At 39.7% G+C, this 26,712-nt stretch overlaps 1 protein-coding gene across 3 annotated transcripts in view; it reads right to left on the reverse strand.

Annotated features, from left to right (window-relative positions):
* The window catches only part of IL1RAPL1 (interleukin 1 receptor accessory protein like 1), a 1,170,262-nt gene extending 1,156,233 nt beyond the window's left edge, over positions 1-14,029 (reverse strand). For all 3 annotated transcript variants that reach the window (XM_016207563.2, XM_087829289.1, XM_016207561.2), the window contains exon 1: positions 12,988-14,029. The gene's annotated coding sequence lies outside the window, so the exon portion shown is untranslated. The remainder of the gene's footprint in view (positions 1-12,987) is intronic.
* Between the last annotated feature and the right edge of the window lie 12,683 nt (positions 14,030-26,712).

Consider the following 26,712-nt stretch of genomic DNA (forward strand, 5'->3'; position numbering starts at 1 on the left):
TAGTGGTAAGAAGTACCTTTTTCTTTTAAGACAGATCTTTAAAATGCTTAGCAGTGTACATCTTTCATTGCTTTGGCAATGAGTAAATCACTCATTCTAGTGCTTGCATTTGGCATCAGGCAGGTAGATAACCTGGGATTATTTGCTGAACTGAATAGAGTTGATCATCTAGTCAAATATCAGGTCAAGTGAGGGAAAAAATAGTCAAAGTCCTTGTTTATTAAAGCAAATATCAGTTAATGGTTAATTATTTGAGTTATAATATAGATATTTTATATATCTGCAAGGAAGCATACTAAGTTCATTCCTATTCAAGATTTCTATGATTTAATGAGTGGTTTCCCATTCAGACACAGCCACTAGTTCTAAACATTACTGGCACAATTGGTCTCAGTGTGTTCAACTTGATTGAATGTCTTTACAGGAAATAAAAAACAGAAGGTACTCCCTGTCACCTCACTAGGGCTGAAGAAAGCATTTAGAAATGGAAAGTAAAGGCACTTCCCTCACATTAACGAAATAAATTAATATTTTTACATAATATTAAAGTGAATAGTGTTATATGAAACCCTTCCCTTTCAGGGAAAATTGAACTGGAGGCTATATTATTTCAGTGATTTCAAATTCACCATGTTCAAAACTAGGCCTCCACTAATGCAAAGCACAGACTGACTGACGCTGATGAAACACTGCTTTCACTCTGTTGTGTACCGTAAACTACATTCATCTCATTCCACTGCCACTCAGCTCAGAGTCTTGCCTTCTGCCAACTTTCACTGTCCCTCTACAGCCTTGTCCCACACACAATCCATACAGCCTTGTCCCACACACAATCCAAACAATTGTCTTATTAGCTCTGGAATTCAGAAAACTTGTCCTGGAGCTACTCTGCTCCATTTCCTTGCCCCTACCCTGACCTTTCCACCAACTCCTCCTCATAACTTTATAATCAAGCACATAAGCCACCAACAAAAATGGGTCCTATGTAAACACTCAGGGACTGGATTTTCAACTCCGTCTTTTGCCCTGTGGAAGTCCAGGGCACAAAGGAGGTGCTCATTAAATATTGATGGTCTGGTAACTTATTAATTATAATATGGGTTCAACTGTATTCTTCAAAAAGCCACATTCTCTGAAATTTACTACCTAGAGCAAGGTCTTGTACTCAATAATATTTAGTGTCTTTACTCCTTTAAACAAATATTTAAGATTTTCCAGTATCACCTAAGTAATTGCTGTGGTACTGTTGCAGCATGCCTCAGGGGACAAGGAATGCAATGTCCTTCTCACAGCTTCCACATACCTCTGTTCCCCTCTTCATGGACCATGGACTCATCCTGCAGCTGAGGGCTCACAGCTGAGTCACTCACTGGGCACTGCCACTAGCAGCTGCAGGAAAGTGTCTTACTCAAGATTATACACCCTCCCCCAAGGTAGTCCACGGCCAGGGACTACCTGATGTGCGAATAGAAAACCTTGATTTGTGAGAAATTTGAAGGACCAGTAGGATCTGCTAAAGCCTCAGTAGCACCCATATTTCAATCAGTTTCTTCCTCTGCCTTAGAAGCAGCTAAACCTTCTGTTTCCCGGGGACCCAACAGAACACATCTGTCTTCCCTACTAACCCATAAGGTTTTGATGGCAAGAACTGTATTTAACATCTTCAGCCTGTGTTAGGCACAACCCTTACAATAGATGGGGCCCTCAAATAGTATTTCTTTTTAAAAAAATGCTTTTATTGATTTTAGAGAGAAAGGGAGAGGAAGAGAGAAATATCAATTGGCTGCCTCCTGCACACCCCCTACTGGGGACTGAGCCCACAAACCGAGTATGTGCCCTGACCAGGACTTGAACAGGTGACCTCTTGGTGCATTGGAAGATGCCCAGCCAACTGAGCCACACCGGCCAGGGCTCAAATAGTATTTCTTATTCATTCACATGGAGTTAATCAATTAAAATGCATATTGGAAGGAGTAATTCTGCCAATTTAATAGGATTAAAGTGATACTGTTGTAGTGATCTGCTTATTATTTAACAAGAAGGGAGTGAAAGATGAGACCAAAAGATACAGACATGCCATTTACACAGCTTTGCCAAAAAGCTGCATTTAACATTCTCCAAGCCTGTTCCCCACTGATCGATGGGGGAAGGGACTAGACGAAAGGCAATTTAAATGCATGCCCAGTAAGGTCTGAGTGATGTGGAAGACTAATTGCCTGTCAATCACACCTGAAAAAATGAGTCAGTGGCCAGGACGGGCATGGCCACTGCAAGCTCGAGAAATCTAAATATATATAAACTTCCAAACAAAGGAACTGCACACGCTCTCTCTCTTGGCTCCAGGGTGCCTGGCTCCTGGGACTCCTGCTGCAGGGGGCTGTGCTCTCCTGAGGCCACATGGCACACGGCCATGCGGGCTCCACACATGGGCTAATGGACTTTAATCTGGCCTGAATGCTGAACCACACCCGGCTGCAACACGGAACAGAAGCTCTGGGCACTGACCCTGTTTCCGACTCTGCTGAACACCCAGCTGCCCCTTTTCCAGGGCTGGCTTAAGGGGCAGAGGGCTTTGGAACCTGAACAATGTAACTTTATGAAAATAAAGCCTTCTTCCACGTACCATCCTTCTGTGGGGACTTCTAAAAATTCCCATTTCAGCTTTGCCCCAAGAAACTCGTTCACCCAAATGACAGGGGAGTGTCATCCACTGGCAACAAAAGGACAGTGGTTACCAAGGGCAAGCATAAGGCCCTTGAACAGTAATCATCTGATTACTGTGGCGGCACCAGAATTTCAGCATAGGAGGGCCTTAGCCTGTGCCCTTGTAGTTGGAAAGGGCTTCGAACTTGAAAGTTGAAGCTGAGTTGGTAGGGCACTTTGGAGAATATTGAGGAAAGCCTCCAGTACCCATAATAAAGTGTGGTGGGAAGGGGAAGGGCATGCGGACAGGCTGAGAAGGTTCTGCTGATGCCTCCCCAAGGCATACCTTAGTGTGCCCTCCAACAGTTTTTTAAAGCACAAATTCCTCTGCTCCATTCCACCACTGGGTCAGAATCCTTAGCGCTAAGCTAGGTTTTAGCAGCCAGACTGCGTTACCTACTCCGCCGGCTGACTCCTAATGACCAGGCATATGATATTTAGCTCGTGCCTAAGCCAACTGCATTTCTTTTCATTTTATCGTCCGTGTTAGGCCATTTCCCAGCTTACTAGAATTTTCAATATGTAGTGATCAGAAAAAGTACCCCCCAAAAACCAATCTCTACTGGTTTCTTTTCTTCTACTTATTAGAAGTGTATAGAAAGTATTTGATAAGGCAAAGAATTTAAACTCGGGTAAAAAGAGGTTTCTTTATTTTTATTTTAGGACATTCACTTTGTGATTTCTATCTACAATTCAAAACTGTTATAATTACTGGTAGTTAGGAGACTTCATACTTGCTAGGAATAAATCCGTATTATACTCTAAAGCATTATTCTTTCCCCACATGATCGTAATACAAAGCCACTCTGGAATTTATTTTTCCACCTTGCCATTACATGATATAAAAGACTTTCTTTTTTTTTTTCTCCCCAGTTGCCTTTTCCAACCTCCCCCTTCTCCCAAATGAATTGCCGCTTTTGGGTCACTTTGCTGCTGCCATCACTGTAAAGAAAGAAACTTTAAAAGTCCTCATTGAAGAGCATTTAAACCACAGCATTTTTGCTAGGGCGGGTGGCAACTTTTTAATACTACTAAGCAAAGATAGTTGGATATGTCCCATTATAGAATGTTTCCTTCTGCTTTAAAAAACACACACACACACAATAGTTAATTTTAAACTTTGGCCTCTGTATTTCTCTAGCAGGGATAACAGTGCTTTAGCCTTAGGAAGGATAGAAGAAAGGAAATGAAGAGAGCCCATGATGGCTGTTTGAGAACAGGGGTTCAACAGGAAGAAATTTGGAGTGAAGATGGAATCTAGTAGTCCTTGGGAAATCCAGAAAACTAGGCATGAAAGGTACCCTGGAGACACAGGCTCACAATTTGTTCCTCTTGTTCCTAAGGCATAAATATGAGCAGAACATAAAATGTTCTGCTTTCTTTATGCTCATGAAACCTCATTCCATTGGTTCCTGCCTGCTCGACCTGGAGACTTGGGGTTCCAGGCACATCATCTTACATTCTGCACCCCATAAACCATTCTCTGGGGAAAGTAGAACATCAGCTCTCCTCTAAGCATGCTCCCTTTGCTCCCACTTACAATATCTTTGTTCTTGATCTCCCCATCAGCCTGGAATGTTATATCTTCTTTACACCAATGTGAAACCCTGCAGTCTACAGTAAACCTCACCTCCTTTAACAAGTCTATCCTGATACTTCCTACTGCATGTGTTCTGACCCTTTCCTGAGCCTGTAGCATACTTGACACCTCTCTTAGAAGTACACATAGTAGGCTATCTTGAATTATGGCTATATGTGATTTTTATCACCACCTGCCCGTGACTAACCCTCTTTGGGCCTAGACATGAGACATCACTCACTTCTATATCTCTTGCAGGCACTCTTACAACACCCTGCACACCAACAGCCCTCAAATGTCTTAGGCAGGAGTGGAATGAAGAAAGGGAGAAGGGAATGGAGAAGAAGCGAGTGGGAGGGAGGGAGGGAAGGGGGGGAGGGAGGGGGGAGGGAGAAGGGAGTGGAAGGGAGAGAGGGAGGAAATGAATGAGGAAGGAAGGTCCAACCACTTTTCCCCCTCAGTCTATTTGTAGGTCACAAATTACCTAATATTAATCCTCTCTCCTTTATTACTCAGTTTTCTTTTTTTACTTTCCTAAGTCAACAGTTGTGGGGTTTTTTTAAAAATATATCTTTATTGATTTCAGAGAGAGAAAGGGAGAGGGGGAGAGAGAGAAACATCAATGATGAGAGAGTCATTGATTGGCTGCCTCCTGCACACCCCCCCCAATTGGGATCAAACCTTGAACTCCTGGATTCTAGGTCTATGCTCAACCGCTGAGCCACGCCAAACCAGGCAATCGACAATTTTTGTCTCAGTTTACAATGCAGCATAGGTTGGGAGAGCACTGATCTAAAACTGATCTGCCGTGGCTAAATGCTTAAACATTTGGTCAAGTAACAGCGATGTACTGATGACCTGCTATATGCCACACACAATGCAAAGCTCTGGAAATGCAAAATAGACAGGCACTGGCCTCCTAGAGCGAAGCACTGAGCGCTCCCTCCTTGAGATGAGCATACCCACTGGCGTGAGCAGCTTGCTCTGTGACTGTTAATATGGGCCCTGGAGGAGAACCCCGAGAAGGGAAAGCAGCAGAGTCCACAACCCCTAGAGACCCCTTGGGGGCGTTTACTCTGCCCACTGTGGAGCTGGGAGTCTCCTGAGTGCCATTCAGGACTTCTGTCATGGTGAGAACTATTAGGGGCTTTAACAGGGGCGTTCAAAAGCCAAGCACGGAGAGCCACCAGATTAGTTTGTTACATTCAAACTTTCTCCCTTGGCTACATGAAGCTTTGTGTACACAAAATACCTGATTCCATTCTAAGTCTCTTCACTGCTCTGTTTAGCGCCCCTGCCTGGGCTCCGTCTGACAAAGTTAGCAGGGAGGCTGGGAACATCACACTCATGGTCAGTGGCACTTCTTCCAACAGGTGTGCTAGGCAGCTGCCTGCCCGATAAGATCGGAGGGCACTGCGAGGTCCAACCAGAGTAAAAGTATGTCCTTTGTAACCCCTGTCCACCTAATCATGACAAAATGCAATCTACTGAAGCTATTTTCTCTGGGTCAGAAAAAAGTAATGGCACATTTTCTCCAAATTTCAAAGGGAAGAAGCCTATTGTTCCAAACTTTTCCCTTTAGCATATTAACAGTGATTGGTTCATTATTGTCTATTTAAGCAGAGTGACCCTGTTGATGAGGAAGTGTAATATGAAATCCCATTTCTTCAGAGTGGGATAAAATGTGGCTATAAGGCATTTCGATAAGACCCATTGATGGATGTACTTTGGAAGCAAGAAGGCAACATACGACACTGAGACCGTGATGGCAGTCCTAAATGCCAGGGATGTCCAGCGCTGATGTGCAGGAGAGTCAGGCAAAAGGAGGGGCTCCAAAGAAGAGCAGTTCCCTGCAGCTGAGGAGGTACAAAGCTATTGGAAAACAGGACAGTACAGAAAAGGCAAGGAGGCCTCACCAGTGACCTATTTTCCCAGCTCTCTCTGTATCATGTCTCCAGAGATCAAATGAGGTAAAGAAGGGAACAGTATCTATAAAAAACAAAAACAAAAAGTCCACCAATTCTGAGTAGGGGTTCCACATGAGTGATCACAAGTCAATAAAGTGAGAGGCCAAAGGATTAGATGCACTAAAATTAGCTTCAACAAGAACAATTGCTATGTAACTAAAATACTCAACTGAGAACTTGTATCATATCAAGAAACAGGAATCATGCATCATGGGAGAGCCAACAAATTGTGGGATCTTGCAAATGTAATTTCATTCCTCTCATCCAAAATTTCCTTGGGGGCTTAAATCACATAATGGAATATCCTTTACTACACTGTATGTAATTTCTACACAATATGTAATTTCATTAGATTTTTATGAGGCCACTGTAATCACCTCCTGCTACATTTATAATAATTCATTTTCATTTTGACTGCAATAAAAATAACATTTATTTTATCTTTTAAAATGCAATTATTTTGTAATATCAGACAATTTTATAATAGTTGAATTCTAAAATTTGAATATGAATTTTCCCGTGTTGGAACTTTAAATGTATGTTCATAGAAAATTAAATACTCCAACTCTATTCATCCAAAATCCAACTTCCTTCATTCACTTTCTACCACCATAAGCACTTGCTTTTCATTTTGTATTTTAAGATAAACATGATTTATGTGCATAGCCAATGTAAGTTTTGGCTCTAGATATATAGGCCTTTTATTTACCAAGACTGCAGGAGTTGCTACAAGGGGTCTAGAATATATACCCAACTTTCTATGTAGATAAATAATATATTTCAAAGATGTATGTAGACCCTGTGTGGCTCTACACAGTGAAATTAATTTTTAAAGAATTATTATATTCATAATAATTTATTACTATACATTTTCTCAATCAACTGATACTGAAAGTACAGCTATGATTAAGTGGTCTTCCAAAATTTTTAATTAAAAAGGGGAACTTTATACTAGAAAATGATGAAGATCACTATACTATGCCACAGTTGTATTACATGTAAATGTTGATAGGGTAAGAACCTACCAGTAAACTCATTTTGATCAGGCCATGAGAAAATAAATCACTGAATAATATTATGATTATTCATACAGTGATTTATTATAATTATAATTCATATAAAGTATAAGCTACATAATTAACAAAAATATTGAAAGAGTGAAGGTGTATAATTAAATGATCACAATTCACAGTCAATTTCATTTTTTTTTTTTTTGGTAAGTCCAAACTCCACACACAGCTTCCTGACTTAGGAAGTTATTAAAAAATACAATCTAATTTTACTGTTAAATATATATTCTTAAATATGTAGCCCTTGTATGAATAAAATAGCTCATTTAGTAAAATTTATTGTACTTTACATATACGTACATAGTAACTATAACACACCCTTTGAATAGCCTATTATGAAAAAGATTACTTTTAATGTTTTAATATGAAAACAGGAAAGAGCAGGTTTTCAGAAGCAAAATGTTAAAGTGCTTTGCTTTCTCCCTCTGCTTTATCCACAGTTCACTGCTTGGCAATTTCAGATAGTGTGATAAGAAAGCAGCACCAGGCCAGTCAGTCATCCCTTCTCTAAAGCGAAAAGCCTTAGGAGTCTTCGAGTTTTGGAACCCGAATATTGTTTCTACACAGAGGAACCAAAAAGCGTGGCAATTAAGGATCTTTCATTGTAAGCCAGTGGTCAGGGTAAGCAGCAAGGGGATGTCCATTGAGCCATGTGGTTGGCCTGTAATGGAATGCTATCTGCAGTGTAAGATACTCTAGGGTGGCATTCTCTGGGTGAAAATTAAAAGCATACTTGTAAGGTGATTAGCAGAATTTGTCAAGTAAACAAGCCTGTCTACATTCCTACAATATTTCTTAATAAATATGCTAGATCAAATCTAAAGCATTTCCATGGGACATAAGGAATATGCATTTTTAAAATACAGGAAACCAAGAAAATGGCTTACTATTTAAAAGCATCGATGAAGTCACATAAATAGGCATGATCAAATTCATCTGTAACAGAGACATATTGGGGACCCTTAAGGTAAAAAGCAAGACACTAGGAAGTTAGGGAGAAGTGAATGCTCTATAGCATGAAAGTTCTTTAAGTCCTTGTATACTTGCTTTTATTTACAGCATTGATGTTGCCCTTTCCAATTCTACCTTAACTAAAATATAAAAACTTTCTCCTTCATATGATTATCCAGTCGCTTAAAAACATATGGAAGGTTATATCACTAACTATGCCCTTCTCATATGCAGAAATGTATTTATGTTAAGATACAAGAACATTAAAGAAATGCAGTGATAATAGTGACACACAGGGGATTGCTTCCCCCTAAAGAACATTAGCAATTATTGCAACTAGCAGATTCTAAAACAGAACTATTATCTTTATATCCTTATATCCTCTATTATGCTTAGTATTCGAACCCATTATGCTTTTTTAAAGTGATAAATGAGAGTAGCTTTTTTGGTCAACTGACCCATTTTAAGTGGTAGCATCAAGTTTGTGAACATTTGTTTGTGTACTCTTGTTATCCCAAACAGAAACACCTAAGTACTCAGGAGCATTTATAAAGAAAAGCAATCAGCTTAAAACACTCTCACACACAAAGCCCTTAGTTACCATTCTTTAAATGTTATTCAAAAGCAACTGTTTTTTTAGTTGCTCAAGACAACTATAGTCCCATCTAAGTACTGCTGAAAAAACTGGGTACTGAGTGGAAGTTAGCAAGCAAACCTCTTGTCTGTGTTGCTTACCCACTGAACAATATTACCTACCAGCTAACTGTCTGTAACCAATACTAGAAAGTGACTATAAAGATTTATAACAAGGGTGTGACAAAAATGCACTGTTAAATTCATATGGCTTTCGGGAACTTTAATAATAATAATTTCATATATCTCTAAGGCATAGTATGTGATGGTAGGCACTTAGACACACATCTTGTCTCTTCATTGCAAAATGTAACTGTTGTACTTTTTAATGATTATTTTGAACACAGAGAGGTAAAATGCAGGGTCAGAAGTCACAAGGCTAGTAACTGACAGAGCCTGCAGTGCATCTCAGGCCCTCTGACTCAGCCCCGAATCCTACAATGCCTGGATGTCTCAGAGAGCTGAACTCCTTCCTCTTAGAGATTCCTGATATAACTAATGGAAATAGGACTGGAATTTAATAAGAAAAATGCTGACATGGCCTTATCTATAGCTGCCCAAATGGTGCCATTATAATTATGCTTTTTAAGTTGAGCATTACCAGAAAACTTGCTACTTTTAAGTCTTATTAATCAACACTTGGGTGCTTTGGTTGCCACAGATTATAGAGTAGCCTGCTTTATAAAAACACAAGATTTGCCAAACATCAAAGATTATATCACTGTAAGACAAAGTATATCCTAAACACTTCAGTGTATGACAGATTAAAATATTCTGAAATATAAATCTTAAATTAATCCTAAAAGTTCAGTTGTTCTTAAAAATATTTTTATCTATTTGTCATTTTTAACAATGACATGATTTGTTCATATATGTTGCAAACATAATAATCAAAATTCCTTTTAAATGTTTCTCTAGTTTTAGGAATACTGTGATTACTTGTGAGCTAAATCTGATTTTCTTAAAGCAACTGGTCAGGAAACAAAATTAGTACTTTCTATATTTATAAATGGAATTCCTTCTATTTTCCAAAATATTTTCTAATCTAACTACATAACTTGGGCTGACAAAACGGCAATAAACTAGAGAAATATATATTATGATTAAATTATTCAATGCCTTCATGTTTAAATGCTTTCCTATTAAGCAAAGCTTTTTATTATTGATTTGTAGGGTACCTAAGAAAAATGCCATAACCTGCCTCCGTTACATAATCCTCTCCAAAAGAAAGTAACAGGTGATAAAGTGTCACTAAAATGATTGAAACTATCTTTTCTAATGTGAATATATGCAGTCTTCAATTAAAAGGATAGCAGTGACATGTGTATGTATGTTTCACGGTCAGTGTCATTTTTTAGAGACTTCCTTTTCCTTTCTAGTATTATTTCCATCCACTACTGAGCTTATAAAAACCTCTAGAATATGCCATTTCCGTAACATACATGTGGTTTATGTCAGTAAACAACTGAGGAAGTCATTTATAAAATATTAAAATAAGGAGTGCAGGAAAAATCATTGCAGACTATCCTGCACACAGTTGAAGACTAACAGCATGGAAGCAGATGTAGTGTTACCCTGACCCCTGAAGGAAGGAGTCAGGAGTTAACTTCACATCCAATTTCCTACACAATATGAACACCAAACCTCCAAATCCACTGGCACAACATGTCAGTGTTTGGGGCATGTCCTGCAGAAATAAGAAAGTCATCTCAAATACTGAAGCTCAAAAATTTTATTCTGCAATTTCACCATTTTGATTTGGGGTGAGCAGATCTCTACAAAGTTACTTGGTGGATATCTAGCTCCTGCACCTGATTCCATAGGAAAAACTGAAAAAAGCATCTCATCTCTATGATAAAAAAGTCTTTTTGGCTTTTTTGTAAAATAAATGTAAAGGGAAATAGGAAATCGCACAAATAGGTGAGAAGAGAAAATGATTTAATTCAACAGGGTTAGGATTTTAGCAGGAGTTTCATTATGAGGGAATATATAATCTATTGAGGGAAAAACATCCTAACCAGTAGAAGGCCAAAAGGAGCTGATGTGTATCTTTTTTTAAAGAAAATCACAGCTCCAAATAAAACATCATGGAAAATGACATTTTATTATGCAGTATTCCTTTCTCTGTACAGTGATCACAGTACATTTATCTCATCTCATGGTAAAAGTCACAGGCAGCTGCAACATGTCCTTTAAGCCATTCGATAAGTAAAACTTGAAAGTGGATTGCTCTTTATCTCTGGAACTAGTAATAATGAATTAATTGCTACTTATTTTTTAAATTTAACAGGATATCATTACATTTGAAGGTTTTTACTTCTATTTTCTCAGAGGGTTAAAATGGCCCAGAAACGGGTTGTCAAGGCAAAGATAAAGGTACCGAACATTCATTTCTGACACACTGTGGAGGCAATCATTTGTACTGAGGGAACCACCAGACTGAAATCTGCATCAGGCTCTAGCGGGCAAAATGCAAGCGAGGACCCCCAATAGCCATTCCATTCAGGCTTCATTTCAATAGGTTAAACTTTCTTCTCAGTTGGGGTCACGTATTTCGATCAGAAGGTACAGAACTATGACCTTGGCTGGGCTCGTCAGTCCGGATCACTCAATGGGGCACTTGTGAAACATTGCGGACTCTCATTTTGACTCTCCACGGGTGTGGCTAAAATTGCTCCTGTCCAGCCATCAAGCTTCCATGATCCGCTGTCCCTCAGAAACTCACTGTGAGAAAACTCACGCTAAATTCACTACAGACATCAGGGTTTGCAGGAGCGTTGGAGCTAATCTCGGTTGGCTCTCCTCCTCTGTTAGCTGCTACAAGCCCTCAAAAGTTAACAGGGTGATGGAGACTCCCTCTATACAATCATTTCATCTCACTATCGTTGACTGAAGCTCACTGATGTAATGAAGTTACATAATCACCGATTATGCACGACTTCCATCCATCTTCCTACATATCCACATATCTTCTCCCCTCCCCTTCAGATCAGTCTACCCGGGGAGATTTATAACACATGTAAATGCTCCATTCTCTCATCATAGGTAGTGAATATGGGACTTTAGCATTGCAGTACAGTGCACTGAACCACGTCATCAATATTGATTTTTTTTATCCCATTTCCTAGGCAGAATATGTTTAAGCATCCTTCATGCTCTAGTCTCTAACTTTTTACTGAAAGGGTAAAATAGATGTGGCAGACAGGACACATCCTCAACTTAAGGTTAAGGGAAGTGTGTAATTGCCTGCATTTCCAAAGCTGGCTACATTGCAATATAGGATGCTTTCTGGTTCCAGACCTTCGACTCCCCTGCACGTGGGTCGCAGCTTCAGCTATTTAGGGTATTTGATAAATAATTACATTATGGGACAATTGAACTTGAGAAAGAAAGCATTATGGTGACATTTGAAATAATATTGCACTATTCTTTTCTTTTTTGGTCATCATTTTCAGCTTTTTCTTTTCTTTTTCATTCTGAATGAGAATCCAGTGGATAAAAAAGTAGCCTAGGGTACTTAATAATCTCCAATAATCACAACCTAGGGAACAATTAACAATGATTATCACCTTAAAGTTTAAGAACTTGACAAGTGGGATGTCCCTGGTCCCATTGCGGCTGTGAAATGCAGCAGAATGCTGCACTGAGTTGAAAACATATTTCTTTTAATGAATAAAGAGTAGCTCATTTCATTTTAAATAGGGCTCTTCAGTAAGTGTTCCTTACCCTGCTGCTACCTCTTCCAGAACACAGGAGCCACAAATATTGCATCCAAACAAAAGAGTGACTACCCAGAATTAATTCAAGACACTCTTCCATATCAAAATAATTGGAGGTGGGGAGTGATGCTTTGATTTATTTTTAATTACACTCAGAATACAGACCCACATACACACACACGCACACACACATGCACAAGCACACACACCAACACACCCAACTGCAGTTATTCCATTCAGTGCCAATAACGGCCACATCACAGCCATCAGTGCGATGCAGCAATCATCCAAGTCACCCATTCCCATTGCAAACACTCAAGTTTGCTCACGCCACTGATGGATTTGCATATATAAAATGACCTTACCTACAACAGTCTTCCAAATTTTTCTCCTCTGGATATCAGTCGGTAAGGTAATTGCTGGTCATCACAATGCGTATTCAGAAAAATCCACGTTTTACTCCTGTGTTCTTTTTCTTGTTTTGCTAGTAATTAATATCGTGAACAAGATGCCCATTCACAAATGCCAAGTTCACCATAAAAGCAGATAATTCCATACAGCTCTTCCCTACAAGACTGCCTCCAGTTAGTTCTCAAAGTGCCCGATTGTTTGGTGAAGATACAATCCAGGTGCAAGAGCAGGGGGGGAAAAAAAGGAAAACTAGGAGAAAAAAAAGAAGAGGCAGATAGAAAAGGAGAGACGGAGAGAGGAGAGAGCAGAAAAAGAGGGAAGAAATGTTTTTAAAAAAGAAGGAAGGAAGGAAAAGGCCAGTAAGTAAGGAAGTCTGTGAGCTCTATGACAGGAACCAGAGTCTCGCTTGCAAATATTTCGTATACATGTAGCCTTTCAGATCTTCTTGGTCCCCAAGTACAATTTCCAGATCCGGGATGCAGCCATAAGAAAGAATCCTATGTATATTTCACAAGTATCCCGCAATAACAGATCCAACGGGGTTTTCCTTGTACAGTACTGCTATGTGAAAGCACACAACCCCTGCTGTTTGGGAAGGTGTCTCCTGGGTCCTAGCTCTCTTCGGCAGCCCCCAAAAAAATGATTTTTAAAAAAGAGCGGAGGGGGGGGGGGAGCAGCTTTGCCTTTGCCTTGAATGATGCTAATCCTGAGCGAAACCGACAGGCAGACCACGAACACCACAAGATCTTGATAAATAGCCACAATCCATTCAGAATATCCCAGGCAAGAAGGAGCGAAAGCCAGAAAGAGAAACTGCAATGCATAAATGATTCCAGTGTTTCTACAAGATCGGTTCAGTTGATTGAATGCATTCTCTGGTTTGCTGCAAGTCATAAAGAGGATAGTGTTACTGCCACCCAATGGATATTTTAGTACTAGCCAATCCACAGAATGCCATCGCGTTTCGAGTTTTAGTTTTCAGAAGATTGAAGAGGAAGGAGAGAGAGTAGCCTGGGAAGCTTTTGGAAAGGACCCTGAGAGGGCTCCAATGACGAGAGTCTGTCCTTCCTGGCATACGGATCGGCAGATGTGGACTTCCCAGTCCCGTGTTAGCCACCTCAAAATTACGGTTCCATTTGTCTAGGAAGCAGAAAGGTACAGAGAGCGATGCCTAAACTGACACGCTCATAATAACCTCCTTTTCTTCTCTCTTTAGAGCAGACTTGTTATTGCGTGCGATCTCCATCTCTCTCTCTCTCTCTCTCTCTCTCTCTCTCTCTCTCTCTCTCTCTCTCTCTCTCTCTCTCTCTCTCTCTGTCTCTCTCTCTCTCCCATTCTCAATTTCACTTTAAGCTGGATTTCAGAAGGGAGCGGAATGGGGGGGGGGGGGGCGCTGCTCCAAACCCCAGGTGGCAAGGTGCTAATTGTTTCTCAGGGCAGTTTTGCAGAGAGCTCTCGCCTGTATTGGTATGTAAAACTGTGAGCCCCCGAGGTAGGAGCCCCTCTTTCAGTGTGGGGAGGGACGGATAATGGGGGGAGAGTACTTGCTAAGGCTTTCGGGGGCGGGAGAGCGCGGGCAGAGAGGAGGAGATTGAAGGCAGTCCTCTTGCCATCCACCGTGTAATGGGGCTCACTGCGGGATTCCCAGATGGACTCCTGATGGGGAAAGAGGGACCGATTAGCTACTGGTCAAATATATTAGGGTATTTACTCAGGGGCAGATCCTGGCCCTGTAGATACTACCTTGGGATGGTGTAAAACTACGAGTGATTCTGTACTTCTCAAAGTTGGATGTATGCACAGTCACCTGGGTGTCTTGTTAAAATGCAGAGTCTGACTCAGTAAGCCTGGAGTGAGGCCCCTGAGCCTGCATGTATAATCAGCTGGCCCACTGACCACGCTTGGAGTAGCAAGGCTCCAGGGACGTGTCAATATTTACACTGCCACCACAGTGTTAGGTTCTGACAGCAGGGGGGTGGGCCTGACTGTTAAAGGACTGAGAAGCACTTTCCAGTCGCCACCCCTCCATCTTTCTACTCTTCAACCTTCCCCATATGCCACTTGTAGCCCCCCCTCTCGAAAACCTTAACCGACGCCACAGCATTTCCCACACTCTTTTGTAATGTAAGGTTTAGCAGGATAAACCAAAAATAGAACCTTAAATAGGTAAAGCAGCCTTGGCCCTAGAGAACTGTGTATTCATTTCATTTGGGGAGTAAAACACAATTGAAGATAAAGGAAACGCTTGCAAATATTTGGTAAAATGTGAGCTAAACTAAGGCAAGCTCAACTCAGGCACTGGTGAGACTGAATAGGTGCTTGGACACTGGAAAGGGAGGTCAACCTGTATTTTTAAAGAAGGAGCTGTATATTGAAATTTCCAATCCAAGCTGGGGGAAAAGCTGGTTAAAGTATATAGCAAGTCTTAAATGGTTTCTCCCTGGAGGGAATTCACCAAGATTAACCTCCTATGTGACATCCTTTCTCCCTGTTAGGTCCCCATATGCTCTAATCCAGAGCAAACTTAGAACCAGAGGTTAAGGGGAAATGTATTTTCTTCTCGTAGCAGGTGATCCACATTTCAACACCTATCACAGTCCTTGGCTGACCCACTTAAGTGAAGAACTAGACCTCAAGTGGACTGGGAGGGGGCACAATTAACAAATTTAATTGCTTCAAGCAAAGTTTAGAAGTAGAAGTCTTGGACTGTATGCTCAAATCCTTGATTTAAATCTAATTTCTACTCCTAAGTAGTCATAATTACCCGAGGGAATCACTTTAATTTCTCTTGGTCTCAGTTTCCTTGTCTGTAAAATGACAGGTTGAACCGAACTGGTTGCCAAGGTCCACTCCAGCTCCATATGGCACAAAAACCAGGTCTTCTATCTGCAAGGCTTCTGCCAGTCAGTTTGCTCTACCCAGAGCACGAGTTCTAATGATTACCTTGACATGGGCTGCATGCAAAAGAGTGTCCAGTAACTTTGAAAAGTGTGTTAAAGACACAGGTGAACATTTGATCATTTCGATCCTATTGCAAAAGATGATTTAAAACACTGTCTCTTCGGATCAGGAAGGAAAGCGGTTTGTTTGAAATCGAGGTGAACCATTGTCTATTCCTGGATCTTACAGAGCCAACTGTGGGCCTCGCTGTTTGTTGCCATGGGATCCTCTTTGTGCGAACTGTCTTGAACTGTGTGGGAACATTTTCCTCTTGCCTGCCTTCAGTTCTCTCTCTAACTCCTCTGAAGATATGTGTCAGAACAAAATGTAGCTGCATTATTGCCAATTAAGACTAAGAGCAGCTGCAAGGTGCATCTAATTAAGAATTTTAATTACTTCACGGAATTCTCATTTGCAGATGTGTAGAGCATTAAACAATGTATTGTGATTTTATTTTAAAATCGGAATAAAACTGACCTCCCTTCCAAAGGGCAGGTAAAAAACTACACAACTCAATGATGGGTGTAAAAAGGGCTTTGAGATAGAAAGTATATATGCCTTGGCACACTGAGAACAGGTGATACTACATTCGGGATTAAAAAATAGTGAGCATAGCCATAAATACACCTATTTTTTTAATAAAGAAAGGGGCAAATAAACCTCAAAATATTGCAGAAATTAATAGTTTACTATTTAATCGGTAACCTTGCATGTTACATAGTTCTTCTCAAATGTTCTGGTTCTTTTTCTTTTCCAGTAATGGGATGGTTAACAGTAAGTTTGGTGCAGCAGTATGGGGATTGTAGGCTATAATCCAAAGCATTATGGGGTTTGTAGTAAAAACTGGCTGCAGATCAATTCTCTGCTTCTAGCTTTTCTCAATTAAAGTAACTACTCTTCTATTTCCTAATAATAAAAAAGAAGAATGTCAAGATACTTTAAATGAGACATTCATTTTAAGGAAACAAAGTTGGTACTACTGGGAGTATAAAATTAGAGTTTAACTCCAATAATATTCTGACTGAGGAGATGGAGAATACAGTGAACATCTATCTACTTTATAAGCCACAGATAACCTGAGTGAGCTATTTCTTAACATTGCTATCCTATAGCTAAGGTTTCAAAATCACTTTCATTGTTCTAGTAGGAAAAAATGAGAAAATACAAGGTTTTGTGCTTATGAAAGAGAATTGTGAACACAGGAAATGAACTCAAATTCTTAGGCAGCCACCTTTAACAAACGGTAGCTTGCATTTAATTTTCCACATATCACATCATTCCTCAGCGAAGTGAGCAAGAGTTGTGTTTAATCTACATTTTCAGATGTTTTGTTATACAAAAATACTCTTCATACTCAGAGTAGCTCCTCTTTTTATTGAAATCCTTAAGGCTAACATATTTGGAAAATGTCTGGCATGGGATATTTCATTCTGTTTAAATTTAATTAATTATGGAAATGTATAAATTAAGGAGTTACAGTTCCATTCATCTTTTGTATGCAGATGATTCCATGTAAAGTAAATACATAATTTATAGCAGTTTTGATTTGACTCCATTGGTAATTTATTTCCAAGTTCATTAAACGTTTTCTGTATGATATAAATTCAAACTCTAGCTCCCCAATAATGCTCTATGAAATCAGCCCCCCTTTGTTATAAAGGCTCAAATGCGACTCTTCAAACTCTCTCCCATCTGTGAAAGTCCCCATTATCATGCTAAGTTACTTAGAAAGTATTTTACACCAAAGGTTGCTTACTTTTCTCTTTCTCTCCTTAAAGAGGAGTCCATCCACCAAAAGGCAGCACTAAAGCAAAACTGTTATTACACACATGAATAAATGCAAAACCAAGCGCCCTTCATTCCCAGGCCTTTTCCCAGCAACATTCATTTGAACCCAGCACCAATATTCTCGAGTGATGTACAGACAAAGATGAGCATTTCAGCACAATTCCACCATAAAGTTCAGACATAATAGAGAGCGCTATGAAAAGGCGAACAGCAACAGGAAAGAAAGATGCCATGCCTGCTTTTCTTTCAGATTTCTAAGTTTTGAATCATAAAAATATACAAATATACATCTTCTTGAATGCAGTTTACATTATTGTTCATACTGTGAATATTTCTTTTATGGTCATAAAAATAAAAGCAATGCCCCAAATGAAACACTATGTACATAAGCGATGCAAATGCATCCCCGGTGGAAAGCCGGCTGGCTGCTGGTGGGAGGGTATATTTATACAGTGCCTTTCATTTGGAAGGTTCCCAAAATGATTTGCAAACTGTATATAGAGGAATTGCTCACCATGGAAATTCACCCACTTCCAGGAGAGAATGCAGAAGTCATTCCATGCTGACAACTAGTTTAAATAAAACCACAGAACAACATTGCGAGTGGCTAAAATTGTAACTGATTCAGGAAGTGTGCGCTGAAAGCCCACTATGTGCCAGGCATGGTTCGAGGTACTGTACTGAGGATATCACTGTGGATACATCTAGTCATGTTTCCTGCTCTCCTAAAGCTTATGTTTTATTGAAATCTGACCAGAACTCAGGAATTAAAAGCCCTGTTTCTTGGTGAATTTCTGACCTCTGCATACGATTCTACTGAAACAGGCCACTTGCTACTTTATATATATATTTATACCAGGCTTCATGATATCCAGGATGCATGACCTGTGGCAATGCATTCTACTTCAAATTGATCACACACACAGAAAAATAGCTTCAGCTATTATGGCTGAAGCAGGTAAAAGGACAGTGACATTTCCTGCATTGAATTATTTGGAACAGGTAGGGCAGAATGAAGTCTTCGGGGTGTGCGAAATGAAATGAAATGGTGTTGCTGTCTACACATGGAAGACCACTTCCATTGAAGTGATTCAGGCCACTTCATGGCAACGAAGGTATATCAAATAATGTAGTGAAGGAAGAGAGCGGCATGAGCAGAATCAAATACCAGTGTCTCCTAAATTTATTAGATTTATAATATTTTTCAAGTGGAAACAGAACAGGAAAAAAGGCTAAAGCAGACACTGTCAACGGTCAGCCCAGATCCCTTGAGGTTCTAGCTTTGCGTGCTCACAGCCATCGCTCCCTTCTTTGTACTTTGCATCTAAAGGCCAGCACCTGGACCCTCTTTAACTACTCTTTTTGGGGTACCGGTGCTGCTTGACTCACATGTGATGAGAGCTGGAAGTGCCTGGAGTTGACAGCCCCCTGCAACCCTTAGCCAATGGCTAACTGATATAGGCGTATGAAACCCTGGCTCTTTGGACTATAGTTCACAAAAATACTCTGAGGCATAATTTACACCCCAGAGGTCCCCCCTGTGGAATCAGGCTGAAGCTGGGACTTTGCCTAAAATCACACCCTTGCTTGCTGTCTGGTAAGCACGGTGCCTGTCCTTAAGGAGCGCAAGTCTAGCAGGAGAGAGAGACACACATAAACATGCATATTATATACAATGTGATGAGTTCTCTAAGAGAAATCTGAATTCATCCTAAAAGAATCAGGGAAGACTGAGCCCAAGGTGTTATTTCAGTGACCTTGAGGGATGAGCCAAATCAAAATCACACAATGTGTGAAGACCAGGAATGAAGAGTAACATCCAAGGAACCAATTTTCTTCTACCTAGAAGGAAATAACATTGGTCCTGTTAGTAGAAATCAAAGTGTTTAAAGTCAGAATTAGTTTTTGAAGGGGGCTTTAGAGATAGCCTTGAATAGCCTCTTTATTTTAGTCAGAAGAAATTGAGCCTCACTCAGGCGAATGACATAGTAATTTAAGCTGGCACAGCTAGGAAGTGGTAGGAGTTCTCATCTGGCATGACTCAGCCATATTGCCTGTCAGCCTTTTCTTTAAAAAGATAAACTGAGGACATAAGAGAAATACCTGATATAATGAGATCTGATTTGAATCCTTGGCCTATCACTATATGGCCTTGAGAAAATTCCTTGCTTTCTCTGAACCTGCATATCCACCTATAAAAAATGAACTTAATAGAATAATCTTCTCTTGAGGATATTGTAGCACGTGCACCTAGCAGAGTGCCTAGGACATAGTATATGTTTGAAAGAAGTATGCTTTGTTTTAATTTAGCTTTTGAAACTTGTTTTAATTTTTTCCCCAGTCAGAGAATGTTACAGTGGTATAGATGAAGACAAGGGTGTTTTTATTTTTTGTTTGTGCTTTGTGTTTGTTGTAGTAGCTGTGAAGTTGAAGGGAACCAGGCATTCAAGTAAGATAACTCTTGCTTTCTTTTCTTTCTTCTTTTTAAAAAATAAACTGCATTTGTTTTTGGTTAGGACTAGCCCTGTCTCTGGCTAAAACTCATGGGTATTATTGATGGATCATCTCAGAACCAGTCCATCTTTGTTCAGTACAAGCCAAGTCAGTGAGTCTGTTTCTTCTAAACAGCTAGTTAAGATAATCATGAACACAATACTGAAACATATATTTGCCAGTTGAAGAAGTCTGTTTTACACACATTGCAAAAGAAGATAACCAAATGGCAAATGAATGGATGAAAAGGTGACTTCATAAGACATAATGGTGATGTAAATTTAAGCCACACTGCAATATCATGGCACATTCAAGAGAATGCTTAAAGTGAAATAATGGACAATAGAAAATGTGGGCAGAGTTGGAGCAACTGCAACTCTCATCTACATCCGGTGAAAGTAAAAACTGCTTCAATAAGCTTGGAAAACTCTTCAGCAGTGCCTGTTAATTCTAAACATACGTATAACTGACGATGCCATCAATTTTATTCCTAGGTATGTACTCAACACAAATGCATACATATTTTCATCAAAAACATGTATTAGAAAATTCAAGAATATTGAATGTCAACTGTAATTGAAAAATAAAATTTAAAAAATAAAAATATTTTTAAATAAACAATTAAAATGGTGCAGCCACTTTGAAAAAAAAAAAGAAAGTTCACAGCAGTTTTATTCAAAAGTTCCAAACTGGAAACTATTCGAATGCTCATCAGCAGTAGAAAGGATGACTACATTATGGTATATTCATACTGCAGGCTACCATATAGGAATGAAAACTAGCAAGGTATGGCTATTTATGCAATATATTTGAATCTTACAAACATAACATTGAGCAAAAGAAGGCAGATACAAAGAGTACACTCTGTAAGATTGCATTTATAAAAAGGACAAAGTTAATCTATTCTACACTGTAAAGCATCAGCATAGTAGCTACCCTTGGTGAGAGAAGTGACTGGAAGGATGCACAAGGAGAACTTTAGGGGTGCTGGTAATGTGTTCTTTTCTGATGTTGGTCACTTGAGCTTATTTATACTGTAAAAATTGAGCTGTATGCATGGAATGTGCATGCTTTTGTATGTTTCATATTTTAATTCAAAGTTTTTTGAAAAATAAGTTTGTTTTAAAACCAGAAGAAAGAAGTCTAACTCCCACATCAATGATACATTACTAAAAATAATTAATAAAAATTAATAAACTATTGGTAGATATTTGTGAGTCAAATATTTTATCATATTAAAATATTGGGGGGGGGGGTTTTCCTGTGAAATGGATATGAAAAGATAGGGTTTATTTATTTTTAAAGATGTTTTCAGGAAATAAATGGGGTTCTCTTTTTGAAACATAATTTAGTATAATTTAACATAGAATAGGAACTAGACAATTAAGATAATCATGTCTTTGATTTTTTAGTGTCAATCAAAGCTCTGTTCAATTCTTTTGTGAAATGATAATAGCTAGCATTTTTCCAAGACATTGTGTGCCAGGCACTTTTGGAGGCATTTTATATGTGCTAATTAACTTAATTCTCAAAAGAAATGGGTGCTATTGTCACGGCCAGTTTACAGGTGAGGAAACCAAGGCACGGAGACTATTAACGGCTTACTCAATGTCTCACAGTGACAAAGTTGGAAATTGTACCTTCTCTTAATCACTACCATTATCATTCACTCTAACTTTGAATTTTTTTTCTATGCTACATTTAACAAAAATCACAATTTTATATTTGTTTTGTATGTTGCCTTTATTGACTTACTACTCCTTATATGGCAGGCTGTAAACTAAAGACTTAGTAGTAGTTCAGCAAAAATTTCAAGTGCACTGTTTTCCTTGGCAGAGTATGTTACTCTTGGTTCTGTGCATCACTCTGTTCTGTTTATCTTTTTCCTATAGGAGATCTAAGGGAATTGTTATTTTTCTGTTAAATGAAGAGAAAATGATTAAATTACACCTTTCAGAAAAAAGGTAAATATTTCAACTTTTTGAAAACTTAAGAATAATACAATGGAGGGTGTGCTAACATGATGTAAATACTACTATGGCTTTCTTAACTGATTTTACCCTGAGAAGAACAACTCTTTAAGTAAATTATATACATATATTTTGGATGATGCTAATAGCTAGATACCCATACTTAATTTGTGTAAGTGTATGTATGTATGGCGTGTATATGTTTAGCAAATATTAGAAGAATATTATAATATACTAGAATGAGATGATAGTATAGCAGATACTAGGAACTAGTGGGAGAGTATAGTATGGCAATAGCTTAAAATGAAATCTGAAATATCATTGTTGTAAAAATACCTTGTGACAGAGACAATGCTATGCACTCAACAATCTTTTTATTTTCCTTCTTGAGCTCTCAAAAACACTATGTTCCCCAGTCCACCATCTATCGAGGTGGGGCCACAATAGATTGTGAACAGATTGGCCCCGCACATCTTCCAGGCTTGACCCTGAACTTTCCAGAGAGGCCTCTTCCCCTCTGTCTTTATTCTCAGCTTTGCCTCCCTCGCGTGCATAGCTCGAAACAAAGGGCCTCGGGGCTGTGGAGTCGTGTGATGGCAGGCTGCCGTGTCCCTTGTCATCGCCAAGGAAGGATCCTAGCCATTGCTGAGGGGAGAACTAGGTGACCAGGAGCAGCGGCCTAGGCCATCGCGTGAGTAAGACGCAAACTTTCACTGTAAGCCACGGAGATTTCAGGTTCACTCGTCAGTAGCTTAGCCCACCTTGATCTGTAACCTCTGACCCATGCAAAGGCAAGGAAAAAAAAACCTTTTCGCCTTTTTGGTTTTCCTTTTTTTCCTAACTCAGGTGTAGAAAATTGTATTAATCGGGATTTTTTGGCTAATGGTCTTTTGTATTGTTCTACGTGCAGCCCAGTTTTATTCACGTACTTATTTAGTTAGCTGTTTGCCATGAGGTTATAAATGCTTGAGAAAGCACCACCCAAAAACAACCACCCCAAAGCAAGCATCTTCATCATAACCAATATCGGGCATACGGTGCGGTGCCTCTGTCAGCATATCCACCTGCCTCCCTGCATGTAAAGAAACCATCGTCCTGAATCTCATGTGCATTATGCCTTTGACTTCTTTTTTTAATAAAGTTTTATCGCATCTCTTGGTATTTCTAAAAAATACAAATTTTAAATTTCAGTTGTTTTAACTTTATAAAAGGACTATCAGTTCCAGTTCTGGATAAAATGCAGTAGGCAAAATGTGCTCTTTCTCTTCCACTCAATACTTTATAACCTGGACAGGGTGCCTGAAAACCCAGAAAAGGAAGCAGTGGTGGGCAGATTAGAAATAAGCACCAGAATCTGAAGTCAAATTGGATTTGTATTGAGTTTACCATTTCCCCCCCTTTGATATCTCCCAACCTGAAGTCAGCACAACCAGAACCATGGCCATGATCTCAGACAGAGAGAGCTGCAGGAGAAGGCCTCTACCTCTGGCTCTAGGATTGGGAAAGGAATGCCTAACGTTCAGAGGGAGTGTGGAAATCTCCCCCCAATCTTCACTAGAATTGCAGAACTTTGGGACCCACTGCAGACCTACTGACTCAGAATCTGCATGTAAACAAGAGCTCCAGCTGGCATGTGCACAATAAACTGAGAGGGTCACTAAACTGGACTTTAAGCAACTGGTTATTATAGATACTTTTCCTTTTGCTTCTATCTTTATTATTTTTTAAACAACAACAACCCTTACTAAGGTATTTATTTGGTGACCTTTGTTTCATATATCTTTGGCAACATCTCCAGATTTGTCTTTCCTTTCCTTTTAAGCATTTATCTAAAAGTGTTTTAAATGCATCTTTGTGAAGCCAAGCTTTTGAAATATTGTATGCCTGAGAATATTTTTATCATGTTCTCTTATTTAAATGACATCTTGTTGGATATAAAATACTATGCTCAAAGTTATTTTCCATCAATTTTTTGAAAACACCCATTTGCATCCAGTGTTGTTGAAAAATATGGCATCAGTCTGATTCTTTTTCCTTTGTATGGCATCTGCCCTTTTTTCTGTGTTTAGAATTTTGTCTTTGTATTGTAAAATTTCACTGTAATATGTCCAGGTGCGGATTTTTTTTTAAATTCTCCTCTTTGGCATTTTGGAGCGCTTTCAATCTGAAATATTTAAAATTTTTAAATTCATTCTCCACATGCGCTCAAATATTTGTCTTATCTCCACTTCTTCTCTCTCTTTTGCCCAATCCTGTTACCCTGGGTGTTAGCACCTTTGTGTCCATCTTTCATTTCTCTTGGCTTATCTTTTGTAGTCTCCTTTACTATCCTAACTTCTGGATGATTTCCTCCATCTGGTCTTCAAATTCACCAATTGATGCCTCAATTCGATATTTGGCTCTGTGTCAACCATTTCCCCCCCACACAGTATTTTTAAGATAGTTAAAAATTCTTGTTTTGTTTGTTCTAATACTTTTTGCTTCTAGTGCTATCTATAATCCAGAATGTTTTCCTTTTGAAATAGTCGTAATCCTAGGAATGCCTCGTTACTGTGGCTTGTGGGCCCCTCCCCTCCCCACTGCAGGGCACTGACTGCTCTGCCAGGCAAGGCACAGGACGAAGCCATCGCTCAGTTCATTGGGTCCCAATGAGAGTAGTGCAGGGAGGGACTGAGCCCTAAGAGGAAGAGCGACAGGCATCCCAAAACTGCAGCATTGCTCCCTTAGGTCAGAGCTTCAATTTGCATTTCTTCTGCCCCCTCAGGACAAGGTAACATTAGGAGGAGACACTCCTCAAGTTGTAAACTTTCAGGTTGGATATTTACAGTGGGGAGGTCTGGAGAAGTGACTACCAGAAGGTCAAGTCTCTTATAATTTTCTCTGTTCCAAGAGCACAGGGCTTCTTAACAGTCTTTTTGTTACTGAGAACTGAGCAAACTCTAGGCACAAATGACTGAATCCAAACCCCTGCAGTAAGAGACTTGAGTAAATTTTAGTATAGCTCCTGGTAGCTTAAGGCCACGTCCCTGGGATGAGCCAATCCCACCTTGAATTCCTATCTGGGAAAGCTCAAGGCTGCCAAAAGGATTTGCCCAGCCAACGCCTGATGATGGGCCCTGACCTCCCTTTCTTAAAGCATTAAAAAAAAAAAAAAAAAAAGTGTATGTATCTCTTACAGCCCAGGAATGTCTTTCTCGAGGGCCTGAAAGCCCTTCTTTTGAAATGTAACCATCAAGAAGGATATGGCTTCTATCTCTCAGTTTCTGTGAGAGGGAGAAACCTAACTTTGATAACGACCAGTTAGCAGACAAGGTGGCCTAATGGAATTTACATTGACCAAGCTTCTTCCCTGCCTTTGGTAATTTTTTTTTACTTCCCAGACTGCTCCGGCCCCTTCCCTACTCCCAAACTCCCCCTTTAAAACACCCAGTCTTCAGTAATTTCCCCTACTGCAGTAGTTATTGAATATAATTTCTTTTGATTGCTTTAACTAATATCTGTTTTTGTTTATCTTTGGTAATATTTAACCCAAGCTCTGAATTGTTAAAGATGTAAAGAAGGCACAAGGCCAAAGGACCAAAGAGGAATCAAGAGTAGTATCCCTACAGCACCCCCCAACACGCACATGCACTCGTAGGCTATCATGTGCTGTCCTGCCCCAGGCCAAACTCCAGCTCTTTGCACTCCTGCCAGTTCAGAAAAGTGTGCTACCACAGGTTTCACCACAGAATGTTCTCACACTTTTTTTTTGGTAAGATTTTCCCTTAGGCTGAGGCAGCTCTTTGGGGAGCTAGCAGGAGTGCCCCTTCAGCATCTTGCTAAAACAGAAGCCTGATGAAAGGAAACTTTTTTATTATTATTATTGAAAGTATTACAGCTGTCCCCATTCCCCCCCACCCCCCACCCCTGTTGACCCCTTCCACCTTGCTCCAGCCCCCTCCTCAGCCCTCCCCTGCACTATTGTTTGTCCATGGGCTATGCATATAAGTTCTTTGATTAATCTCTTCCCACCTCCTCCTACCCCCTTGCCTCTGAAATATGTCACTCTCTTGCATGTTTCAATGTCTCTGGATCTGTTTCTTTCATCAGTTTATTTTATTCATTAGGTTCCACATATAAGTGAAATCATGTGATATTTGTCTTTCTCTGACTGGCTTATTTCACTTAGCGTAATACTCTCCAGGTCCCTCCATGCTGTCCCAAAGGGTAAGAGATCCTTCTTCCTTACAGCTGCACAGTATTCCATGGTGTAAATGTCCCACAGCTTTTCAATCCATTCATCTGCTGATTGGCATTTCGACCGTTTCCAGATTTCAGCTACTGTGTAAGTTGGTGGTCTAGTTTCATTTTTTTGCATGTACCTATTCAATTTTCCTAACACCATTTATTAAAGAGATTGTCTTTACTCCATTGTATGCTCTTGCCTCCTTTGTCAAATATTAATTGAGCATAATGACTTGGGTTGATTTCTGGGTTTTCTGTTCTGTT

The sequence above is a fragment of the Miniopterus natalensis genome, chromosome X (genome assembly GCF_054644295.1).
Source record: "Miniopterus natalensis isolate mMinNat1 chromosome X, mMinNat1.hap1, whole genome shotgun sequence".
NCBI lineage: Eukaryota > Metazoa > Chordata > Mammalia > Chiroptera > Miniopteridae > Miniopterus > Miniopterus natalensis.